Source organism: Mobula birostris, chromosome 24 (assembly GCF_030028105.1).
Source record: "Mobula birostris isolate sMobBir1 chromosome 24, sMobBir1.hap1, whole genome shotgun sequence".
Classification (NCBI taxonomy): domain Eukaryota; kingdom Metazoa; phylum Chordata; class Chondrichthyes; order Myliobatiformes; family Myliobatidae; genus Mobula; species Mobula birostris.
This window is the reverse complement of record NC_092393.1, coordinates 22,357,926-22,370,187: the sequence shown is the minus strand read 5'-3', so window position 1 is coordinate 22,370,187 and position 12,262 is coordinate 22,357,926. Positions and strand designations below refer to the sequence as shown.

Here is a 12,262-nt window from a genome sequence, read left to right as displayed (position 1 = left end):
ACCTACAGGGAAAAAGGATTTTACTGTACAGTAAGTTAGTGAAAAGAAAAGGAATCAAATGTAAAAATGTCTCAAAGTGTTAGTACAGCTGAAATGGACTAAATGAAGTCTATTTCTGTTGGATAATTCTATTGTGTTTTTTTCTACACATGATAAAGTGAGTGGCAGAAAATAGTTAATGTTCTTCATGAGTTCTACATTTTTATCTTCACACTGAACTATATTAAAGTTAGCTTTAGAATTTATAAAAGATGGGGATAATTATCCCAGAGTTATAAACATACTCAAAGCAATAAATATTTATATGCAACCTCATCCAGATGGGATACACCCTTGAGTCATTAAGGCTCTGAATGATGAAATACAAGAGGAGCTAGTTAAATTTTCAATATTCTTGATCTTTGAAGCACTGGGAGACTTCCCACATGGTTGCAATTTCCAGAAGAGCATGGAAACATTAATTAGTCAGCTTTTGGACTGTAGTTGAGAAAACTCAAAGGTTCTTTTATGAAATGCTATAAGCTTCATCTAAATGGTATTGAATGTTGATTTAAAAAGCACTGATGCTAAGATAGAAGGTCAGGGTGTAGAGCAGGCTGTGTTTCAAGCATCTACTCGAATTTGCAAAGGAGACCAAAACAATGGACTATATTCAGTCATGGCAATGGGCTTATCCTGCATAAAGCAATTGATAAGGCACCACTTTCAAAGGAGAGCAAAGCGTTTTCTTTCACTGGTAAATTGATTAAACTACATAAATTGCCAATAAATGGAGCGTGCACTGTCTGGCATCCATTAACAACCAAGATTCCTTGTGGATAGCTTTGGGAGTGCTTTTGTTTACACAGTTCAGACAATGGAAGAACATACTATCTGTAATGCTATGAAATTTGCTAATGACTTCAGGCTGCATTGTTAGGTTTTCCTGCAAAGTGGAGATAAAAAAGCAATTTGATTAGAATTGAAGGAGATTTGAAGGTGAGCTAACAAATTGCAAATTTAGCTTGTTTTGAACAGAGTATAAAACAATGAATATTGATGCAGGGACTAAGTAAGGGTAATATGGGACAATGTATGCAATGTACAGTTTTCCATTAACAGGAATAGAAAGAAGATAAGAGTTGTCCTGGGTGCTGATGATTGTGGCCAAAAAACATCCAGTCGACATAAGACAATACAAGATGGTAGAAACTGGGAAGGAAATGTGGGACCTAAACTGGATAGTGCATATGGACTGGAGCCAGAAGATTTACACAAGATTTATGCTGCCAGTAGATTATCATGATTTCATTAAGCCAACCCTGCTACCCATGTTGTTTGTCGTGGTGTATCACCGAGAAGCATATTTCCAAATGCAGATGCAAGATGGCCATTTAAGGAGCTAAAACAGTACTGCTAATAGGAATCAAAGAGGAAATTCTACACAGCCTGGAGTCATACGATTCACAAAGGTTGTTAATGATCAATCTCCATAGCCACTGAATCTAAGACTGAGCTGTAACAGAGCTTAACATAAAGCATAGAACAGTACAATACAGTACAGACACTTCAGCCCACATTGTTGTGCTGACCTTTTAACCTACTCCAAGATCAATCTAACCCTTCCTTCCCAAATAGCCCTCCATTTAATGATGTAAGAATCTCTTAAATGATTCTAAAATATCTGCTTCAACCACCACCCCAGCTGTGCATTCCTTACACATACCACCCTGTATAAAAATAAAATTACCTCTGACACCCTTCCTTCAATCACCTTAAATGTACGTTCTCTTGTTCGAGCCATTATTGTCCAGGGAAAAAGGCAGCCACTATCCACTCTGACTATGCCTCTTTTCATCTCATACATGTCCCTCAATTCGCTTCTCATCCTCATTTGCTACAAAGAGAAAAGGCTGGCTTGCTCAGCCTTTCTGCAAAAGGCACGGTCTCTAATCCATGCAGCAAATTTCCTTTGTACCTTCTCTAAAGTTTCTGCATCCATCCTAGAAATGAACACAATACTCCAGATGTGGTCTAACCAGGAATTTATAGAGCTGCAACATTACTTCGTGGCTTTTGGACTCCGTCCCTCAACTAATGGAGGCCAACACACCATATACCTTCTTAACCACCCTTTCAATTTCCATGGCAACTTTGAGGGATCTATGCGTGTGTACTCTGTTGGATTCGACTGTTTAATATTTATTTTTCTTTGCAGCTTTACAATTAATTGGCTGCTGGTATTTTATATAGTTACTTATATACAAATAACAGTTTAGTATGTTTCCTGGTGATCAGAGTATGTATATGCAGTTGTTTAGTATATCCGCTAGTGGTTACATTTGCATGATTCCGGAAAGCTCGGGAAGCATTGCTGTCACTGCATTACTTGAATAGAGACTTTCTGATGGCTTATTGTTATCTGAGAATTTGAATGGCATTTTTCTTATCACTGTAATATAAAAGGGCTGATCATGCAGAGGCCCCATCTGTTTTTTTTTTGGGCGTTTTGCTTCTATCTCCCTTAGTAAACTCTATTGCTGTTCATTTTCAAAATGTTTTGTATTAGTTCTTAACAAAATGATCATGAAACAACCGGTTTTGTGCCTCTTTCCTGACTTCTGAAAGAAACTTGGATAAAAACTTCTTTTTTAAAAACTTCTTCGAGTCCAAGAAGCACAAGACTGCGCAGGCACGTGATGTCAACAGGACAGCGTGGAGAATTTAAAAAGGAGACCACCCTATACAGCGGGCAGCTGTAGGAGCAGGCAGCGGAGTGAGTGGGAGCAGAGTGTAGGGCTTTGGCTTCAACAGGCTTTGGCGGTAAACGGGAAGAGGCGAGAGCGAAGCACCAACTCTTTTTTTCTCCCTGCCCCTTCCGCGAATCGACCCGGACAGACAGGAACAGCAGGGCTCTCACAGCTAACAATATGAGCTAACAGTTTAAAAAGATCGTCAGTTTGGTGAGGAAAGTGGGTGAGTAGACTTATTTTTCTTGTTTCATTCCTGTAGAGTTAGGTAGCATGCCTGCAGGGTTAGTGCTTTGTTCAGGGTGTCAGATGTGGGAATCCTGGGGGACCTCCAGCCTCCCTGATGGCCACATCTGTGCCAGGTGCACCGAGATGCAGCTCCTCAGAGGCCGTGTTAGGGATCTGGAGCTGCAGCTTGATGACTTACTGCTTATCAGGGAAAGTGAAGAGGTGATAGACAGGAGCTACAGGGAGGTAGTTGTCCCTAGGCTACAGGGGTCAGAAACCTGGGTCACTGTCAAGAGAGGGAAGGGAAATGCCCGGATAGTGGAGAGCACACCTGTGGCTGTCCCCCTCAGCAACAAATATCTTGTTCTGGATGCTGTTGAGGGGAATGACCTGACAGGGGACGCCCACGATGACCGGGTCTCTGGCACTGAGCCTGGCGCTGTTGTGCAGGAGAGAAGCAGGGAGAAGAGAAATGCAGTAGTCGTGGGGGATTCCATAGTCAGGGGAACAGACAGGAGATTCTGTGAGCCTGACAGAGATACCCGCATGGTGTGTTGCCTCCCAGGTGCCAGGGTATGGGATGTCTCGGATCGGGCCCTGAATATTCTGAAGGGGGAGGGTGAGCAACCAATTGTCTTGTCACATGTTGGCACCAATGACATAGATAGGACAAAGGAGGAGGTCCTGAAGAGATTAGGAAGGAGGTCCTGAAGAGAGTTAGGAAGGAAGCTGAGAAGCAGGACCTCCAGGGTAGTAATCTCAGGATTGCTGCCTGTGCCACGTGCTAGCGAGGGCAAGAGTAGTCAGATCAGGCAGATGAATGCCTGGCTGAGAGACTGGTGCAGGGGGCAGGGTTTCAGATTCTTGGATAATTGGAATCTCTTCTGGGGGAAGTATGACCTGTTCAAAAAGGACAGGTTACAGGGGACCAATATCCTGGTGGGAAAGTTTAATAGAGCTGATAGGGAGGGTTTAAACTAATTTGGCAGGGGGATGGGAACCGGAATGACAGAGCGGAGGAAGGGGAAAACAGAAATAAATCTAAGGTAGTGAGCAGTAAAGATGTCAGGAAAGACAGGCAGGTGATGGGGCAAATGCGTAGCCATTGGGATGGGTTGCAGTGAAATCAGAGCGAAAAGTACCAAATACTGGACTTAAGGTGTTATACTTAAATGCATGCATAAGGAATAAGGTGATGATCTTGTCGTACAGCTACAGATTGGCAGGTATGATATTATGGCCATCACTGAGACCTAGCTAAAGGATGCATGTCTCTGGGAGCTGAACGTTCAAGGATACACGGTGTATCGGAAGGATAGGAAGGTAGGCAGAGGGGCAGGCGTGGCTTTATTAGTAAGAAATGATATTAAGTCATTAGAAAGAGGTGATATAGGATTGGAAGGTACAGAATCTTTATGGGTTGAGCTAAGAAATTGCAGAAGTAAAAGGACCCTGATGGCAGTTATTTATAGGCCTCCAAACAGCTGCAGGGATGTGGACTACAAATTACAACAGGAAATAGAAAAGGCTTGTCAGAAGGGTAGTGTTATAATAATTGTAGGGGATTTTAACATGCGAGTGGATTGGGAAAATCAGGTCGGCACTGGAGCTCAAGAGAGAGAATTTGTAGAATGTCTGCGAGATGGCTTTTTAAACAGCTTGTTGTTGAGCCCACTAGGGGATCGGCTGTACTGGATTGGGTATTGTGTAATGAACCGGAGGTGATTGGAGAGATTGAGGTGAAAGAACCCTTAGGAGGCAGTGATCATAACATGATTGAGTTCACTGTGAAATTTGAAAAAGAGAAGCCGAAATCTGATGTGTCAGTATCTCAGTGGAGTAAAGGAAATTACAGTGGTTTGAGAGAAGAAGTGGCCAAAGTTGACTGGAAAGGGACACTAGCGGGAAAGACAGCAGAGCAGCAGTGGCTGGAGTTTATGCGAGAAGTGAGGAAGGTACAAGACAGGTATATTCCAAAAATGAAGAAATTTTCGAATGGAAAAAGGATACAACCATGGTTGACAAGGGAAGTCAAAGCCAAAGTTAAAGCAAAGGAGAGGGCGTACAAGGAAGCAAAAATTAGTGGGAAGTTTTTAAAAGCTTACAAAAGGAAACTAAGAAGGTCATTAAGAGGGAAAAGATTAACTATGAAAGGAAGCTAGCAAATAATATCAAAGAGGATACTAAAAGCTTTTTCAAGTATATAAAGAGTAAAAGACAGGTAAGAGTAGATATAGGACCAATAGAAAATGATGCTGGAGAAATTGTAATGGGAGATAAGGAGATGGCGGAGGAACTGAACGAGTATTTTGCATCAGTCTTCACTGAGGAAGACATCAGCAGTATACCGGACACTCAAGGGCGGCAGGGAAGTGAAGTGTGCACAGTCACAATTATGACAGAGAAAGTACTCAGGAAGCTGAATAGTCTAAAGGTAGATAAATCTCCAGGACCAGATGGAATGCACCCTCGTGTTCTGAAGGGTGTAGCTGTGGAGATTGTGGAGGCATTAGCGATGATCTTTCAAAAGTCGATAGATTCTGGCATGGTTCCGGAGGACTGGAAGATTGCAAACGTCACTCCACTATTTAAGAAGGGGGCAAGGAAGCAAAATGTAAATTATAGACCTGTTAGCTTGACATTGGTGGTTGAGAAGTTGTTGGAGTCGATTGTCAAGGGTGAGGTTACAGAGTACCTGAAGGCATATGACAAGATAGGCAGAACTCAGCATGGATTCCTTAAAGGAAAATCCTGCCTGACAAACCTATTACAATTTTTTGAGGAAATTACCAGTAGGCTAGACAAGGGAGATGCAGTGGATGTTGCATACTTGGATTTTCAGAAGGCCTTTGACAAGGTGCCACACATGAGGCTACTTAAGATAAGAGCCCATGGAATTACGGGAAAGTTACATACGTGGATAGACCATTGGCTGATTGGCAGGAAACAGAGAGTGGGAACAAAGGGATCCTATTCTGTTTGGCTGCCGGTTACCAGTGGTGTTCCACAGGGGTCCGTGTTGGGGCCGCTTCTTTTTACATTGTACATCAACGATTTGGATTATGGAATAGAGGGCTTTGTGGCTAAGTTTGCTGACGATATGAAGATAGGTAGAGGGGCCGGTAGTGCTGAGGAAACAGAGAGTCTGCAGAGAGATTTGGATAGATTGGAAGAATGGGCAAAGAAGTGGCAAATGAAGTACAATGTTGGAAAGTGTATGGTTATGCACTTTGGCAGAAGTAATAAACGGGCAGACTATTATTTAAATAGGGAAAGAATTCAAAGTTCTGAGATGCAACAGGACTTGGGAGCCCTCATACGGGATACCCTTAAGGTTAACCTCCAGGTTGAGTCGGTAGTGAAGAAGGCGAATGCAATGTTGGCATTCATTTCTAGAGGAATAGAGTATAGGAGCGGGGATGTGATGTTGAGGCTCTATAAGGCGCTGGTGAGACCTCATTTGGAGTACTGTGGGCAGTTTTGGTCTCCTTATTTAAGAAAGGATGTGCTGACATTGGAAAGGGTACAGAGAAGATTCACTAGAATAATTCTGGGAATGAGAGGGTTAACATATGAGGAACGTTTGTCCGCTCTTGGACTGTATTCCTTAGAGTTTTGAAGAATGAGGGGAGACCTCATAGAAACATTTCGAATGTTGAAAGGCATGGACAGAGTGGATGTGGCAAAGTTGTTTCCCATGATGGGGGAGTCTAGTACGAGAGATCATGACTTAAGGATCAAAGGGCGCCCATCAAAACAGAAATGTGAAGACATTTTTTTAGTCAGAGGGTGGTGAATCTATGGAATTTGTTGCCACGGGCAGCAGTGAAGGCCAAGTCATTGGGTGTATTTAAGGCAGAGATTTAAGCAATGGGAACCTGTGGAAATGCATTTGTGGATGAAATTGTGAAAAGGGCAGAACTGGCAGAAATAAAAGTACCAAGAAGATATGCAGTGAAACCAGCTACTGGCATTATGGAAACAAAGTTCAAATCAGTGTCTCTGTCAAGCATACAAAATATTCAAGAGATGCAAGCTCAATGTTCCAACTGGGGAAAGCGGTTCTGAATAAAGATTGGTGAGAAGTTAAACAGTGATGAAGTATGAGGATATGGCACTAGTCACTCCAACTGTGTTGTTTCCCTATCTGCCAGACTAAATACACTCCCTAGGACACATCAGAGTGCAAACAATGATTGACAGATTCTTCCAATGGTGATGGAATACAAAGTTCAGGACAGGAGCTCAACAGATGTTTGAAAGGTGCATGGCATGCCAGAAAATTAATCTAGGGGCAAATGAAAAGCTACCACAATTAATTGATCTTGCCCCACCTAGGCCAGTTTTACACTTACAGGTGGGCTGCTTTACTTTACCTAAATTTCAATGATACTCAGACGCACTGGTGATATGGACAAGTTTTCAAGATGGTTGGAAGCTATTCCAGCAAGGAAAGCACTACGAAACAAACAGCAAACACTCTGATCAAGTCTATATTCCTAGATGGGGACTGCAATGTCACATCGACTTTGACCCAGGAACACATTTCACTGGGAGAGTTTGTCAGAAATTATGTCGACGAATGAGCATTGAATGCTTTTTTCATTGTCCGCATCACTCAGAGTCATCAGGACAAGCTGAATGAATGAATGGAACCATCAATCGACGACTAATTAAGTATCATGTGGAAAGGGTACCATGGCTTTCTGCTCTTCCCATAGCCTTGTGCAGCATCAGAGCAGACCGAAAGAAGCAAGCTAAAAGAAATCCATCTGAAGTGGTAACAGGGCATCCTATGTCATTGCCAGTAACCCTCAATGTCAGAGAGGCTGATGCACACATTATAGTTGACAGTTTAGTTAAATATTGTATGAAAGTAATCCAAACTGGCCAGTCTGCTTCTCAATAGGTTTCTGCTGCTCGGAGTGATCCAACAGAGAGAGGACATGCCCTAGTTCCTGGTTGTGTTGTATTGAATTTTGTAAAATACCAGACTCTGAATCTGGAGTATTGTGTTCAGTTTTGGTCACCAAATTACAGGAAGGATACTAATAAGGTTGAAAGAGTGCAGAGAAGGTTTACAAGGATGTTGCCGGGACTTGAGAAACTCAGTTACAGAGAAAGGTTGAATAAGTTAGGACTTTATTCCCTGGAGCATAGAAGAATGAGGGGAGATTTGATCGAGGTATATAAAATTATGCTGGGTATAAATAGAGTGAATGCAAGCAGGCTTTTTCCACTGAGGCAAGGGGAGAAAAAAACCAGAGGACGGGTTAAGGGTGAGGGGGGAAAAGTTTAAAGGGAACATTTGTGGGGGGGGCTTCTTCACACAGAGAGTGGTGAAAGTGTGAAATGAGCTGCCAGACGAGGTGGTAATTGTGGGTTCTTTTTTAACACTTAAGAATAAATTGGACAGATACATGGATGGGAGGTGTATGAAGGGATATGGTCCATGTGCAGGTCAGTGGGACTAGGCAGAAAATGGTTTGGCACAACCAAGAAGGGCCAAAAGACCTGTTTCTGTGCTGTAGTTTTTCCATGGTTTCTATGGTTTCTACAAGTATCTGAACAGTTCAGAATTCCAATTTAATTCTTTGTGAGCTCGTAGCATGTAGCATATCTGTACAAGGTAAACACTGTAGGTTTGTTGATGTCCATTGTTTGCTGATAGCTGCTGTATACTTTCTTAAGGCCAATTTATACTTCTGCGTCAAATCTACGTCGTAGGTATGGCGTAACCACGTATCCTACGCCTAACTTGCGCGTCTCCAAAAATGTAACTACGCGCCACGGCTACGCAGACCACAACAACTGTGATTGGTCTGCTTGGTAGCATCGCATTTCCTCCTACACATTTCCGGTTGCTTCTTCTTCACCACCATTTTCGAATTGAGAAAGAAGAGAGAAGAAGAACGTGAGTTGAGTGTGAAAATGAACCAAATCGAGGAGAGGTTAATTGAGAAAGTCCGAAAATATGTACATTCGTATGACTCTTTGTCGCCAGACTATAAAGACTGCCAAGTGGCATCAAATTCGTAGGAAGAAATTTCCAAAAACAGAGGTCTAGACATCATGGAATGCACAAAGGAATAGAAAAACTTGAGGGACAAGTACGTGCACATCCGGAAAAGACTCTCCAAGAGGAGTGGGGACCCAGGCGGAAAAAAAAAATGCCAGCGTTTTATTTGTTTCTTTCCCAGCTGGCACCACATAGTAGGCACCAGGAAACAGAGTCAAATTATGATGATGACAAGGTAAATGTAACATGTTCTTTGTATCATAAACCTTTATGTTGTTGTAAGTGTTTAGGCTAGCTAGCAAGCAAGCAATGCTGTCTAGTTGTAAACACAGCATACTGATTTACGCAAAGATCGTCGTTGTCGTAGCTATCCCCCGAGGTCAAGGATGATGGTCTTCGTTCTGAAGAAGTGGCCCACAGAGTGAGGATGCCTGTGCGTGTATTTGTTTAACATGTACTTGATGTTGCACTCCAAGAAGCACACAATACTTCATAAATCAACAAACTGATTCCAATGGCATGGAAACCACGACGATTGGAGCAGATGGATTTGTTGCAGCCTTCATCCGCCTTCACAGCCGTTGAGTTCGAAGTAACTTTGTCCGCCTGTTCCACCGTTGAGGTCTTGGTTGGATTGTTCTTTGTCAAGGACCTCACCCTCGACCTTACCGCCATGGGTGACCCTAGGAGCATAGCTCCAGACGGCATTGATCTCAGGATCACAGGACCACACAAGCTTCTCCACTGCGACAAGGTGACATCCATGGAGAAGTGCGCAAAGATAATGCTTCCATGAAAGATTTTAATTGTATCTGGCCTGCCCATTATGCAAACGCAATAACCAGTATTCTGCCAATGTAGCCATATGCCGATTTCTCGTTTTTATAGCTCTGCCAATCTATGTACAGACACTGAATGCATATATTACCTGTATGTATATTTACAAAGAATAACTTAAACTATTTGCAATTCCTTTCATAACCACAGGGTGGAAATGATTCGACCTCAGGGTTGTCCACCTCTTCAGTTGCTGAGGAAAACCAACCACCAGACAATCCATCTTCACGTGCAGAAACATCATACAGTAATGAGCCAGCTCCTCTGTCCCCCCACCCAGCTACTCTGCCCCCCCACCCAGCTCCTATGACCCCATACCCAGCTCCTCTGCCCCCCCACCCAGCTCCTATGACCCCACACCCAGCTCCTCTGACCCCCCACCCAGCTCCTCTGACCCCACACCCAGCTCCTCTGTCCCCCCACCCAGCTCCTCTGTCCCCCAGCTCAAGGATGGCACAGAAGAAGAGGACAGAACATGTGATGACTGGTTTCAGAAGCAGATCACCCAGTTGGATGAACGTAGGGTGGAACTGCAACATAGACTGCTGAAAGAAGATGATGAGGTCTCCAGGTTTGGGCAAGCAGTTGCTAACATGCTGCAGAGGCTGCCGGAGGAGCACAGGCCACAGGCAGTGTTCGATGTCCACAAACTGCTATCTGAGAGGCAGCAGCAGAAACAATAAACAATTGCATATTTTATTATTTTTTTATATAACACTTTGCACCTTGTATAATATTGTGCACGTTACTGCAAGTAAATAACAACTTCATTTTGTAACAGGTCTTTATTTTTTTATTCGAACAGCTACATGTTATTTATGGGTTCATTTATTTTATGGCCTTACAATTTACTGATTAAGTTGGCCATGACACTCTATGTTGTTCTGCCATGGCAAGATTCCATGGGGTGATTGAGAAAAGGCCATCAGGTCATTCCGTACACCAAGGGCAGCTCTGGTGAAGCGGCGCCTTGAAAGGTAATGAGAATCTAGAGGTTCCAAGTGACTGGCGTCCCCTGCCACCACTCTTCGCCACTCGCCTGGCTGAGGCGACCCTGTAGCGCCTGAGTCTGCAAAATGAGCAGGGATGTATCTGCTCACAGGTGTGTTGGCATCATCAGTGTAGGCGAGGAGGTTGTGTAGAGCGATACGAGCTTTGACAATGTTCACTGCTGTGTCAGGCAGGAATTCTAGTGGTTGACCGAGGATTCTCCAACTTGCCACCAAAATGCCAAACGTGTTCTCAATAACCCGCCTGGCTCTGGACTGACGGTAGTTATACATCTGCTTTTCCATGGTCATGTTCATCCCTATTTAGCAAACATAAAACATAAAACATAGAGTATTAATGAATAGGAAATCATTATGTGCCAATGTAGCTGTGATCACTACAAACATTTAGGGGTATATATATATAAAATCACACAAAGCAAGCAGTATTACATAAAATTACATGAAATTAATTCTCATTGAATTCAATGTCTCTGACATACCTTGAAAGGGACGCATGAGATTGTTGTGTACAGGGAACGCAGCATCACCAACAATTACATGCAGGATTGTGACTCCTGTTCCAGGAAGATTGGCTGGCGGGGCAGGTTCAGCTTGTGTTCAAGCAGCATAGAGCCAAATCTGCTCTCCTTGAAGATGCCCCCGTCACTTTCCCGTCCGTATCCCCCTACATCCACCATGGTAAGCCGATATCTGGCGTCACAGACAGCCATCAGGACAATGGAGTGTGCGCCCTTGTAGTTGTAGTAGCCACTCCCGGCGTGCGGCGGTGCCTTGATGTTCACGTGTTTTCCGTCTATGCTGCTGACACAGTTCAGAAAGTTCCATAGTCGCCAAAAATCAGCTGCAATAGCTTCCCATTGGGCGACTGAAGGGCAGGGTAAGAACTCTGGCGGCAATGCTTCTGAAATTATGGAGACCCTGTGCTTGACGCCAGTTTGTAACTAGCTGCTACAGCCTGTTGACTTCCACCTGAAGCTAAAACTTGAATGGTGATTGCCAGTCTCTGAGTATACTGTGCGTACACTGATGCGAAATAAATGGTTGGAGACGATGAACCAAATCGTAAATCTACCTGCCGACATCTGAAAATATTTGAAAGGCATTTCCTCATCCATGTCTCAGTGGCCGGACAAGCACAGAAAATTCACCCTCTTTCTGCCTCAATCCGTTCAATGGTCGTACACACCATCTCCTCCGATGTCTTCGCTCTTTTCTGCATTGCAGTAATTTCAATAAAGGTAACTCTTGTTCAACATTTATTAGCTCCACCTCCAACATGATGCGCTCAGTTTCAGTCGCCATTGTTTGAAGTACACAAAGAAACTCAACACAGTGCCGTAGAAACTCCACCGCCAACTAGCGTTTTGGCGGTGAATTGCAGAGTGACGCAGACACACCAACGCACAAGTATAATTGCTCCCAACAGCGTAGGCCAC

The 12,262-nt window shown here is 43.5% G+C and overlaps 1 pseudogene; it reads left to right on the top strand.

The window, feature by feature from the left end:
* LOC140187028 (uncharacterized) overlaps positions 1 to 10,496 on the top strand; it is a 59,050-nt pseudogene extending 48,554 nt beyond the window's left edge.
* The last annotated feature ends 1,766 nt before the right edge of the window (positions 10,497 to 12,262 follow it).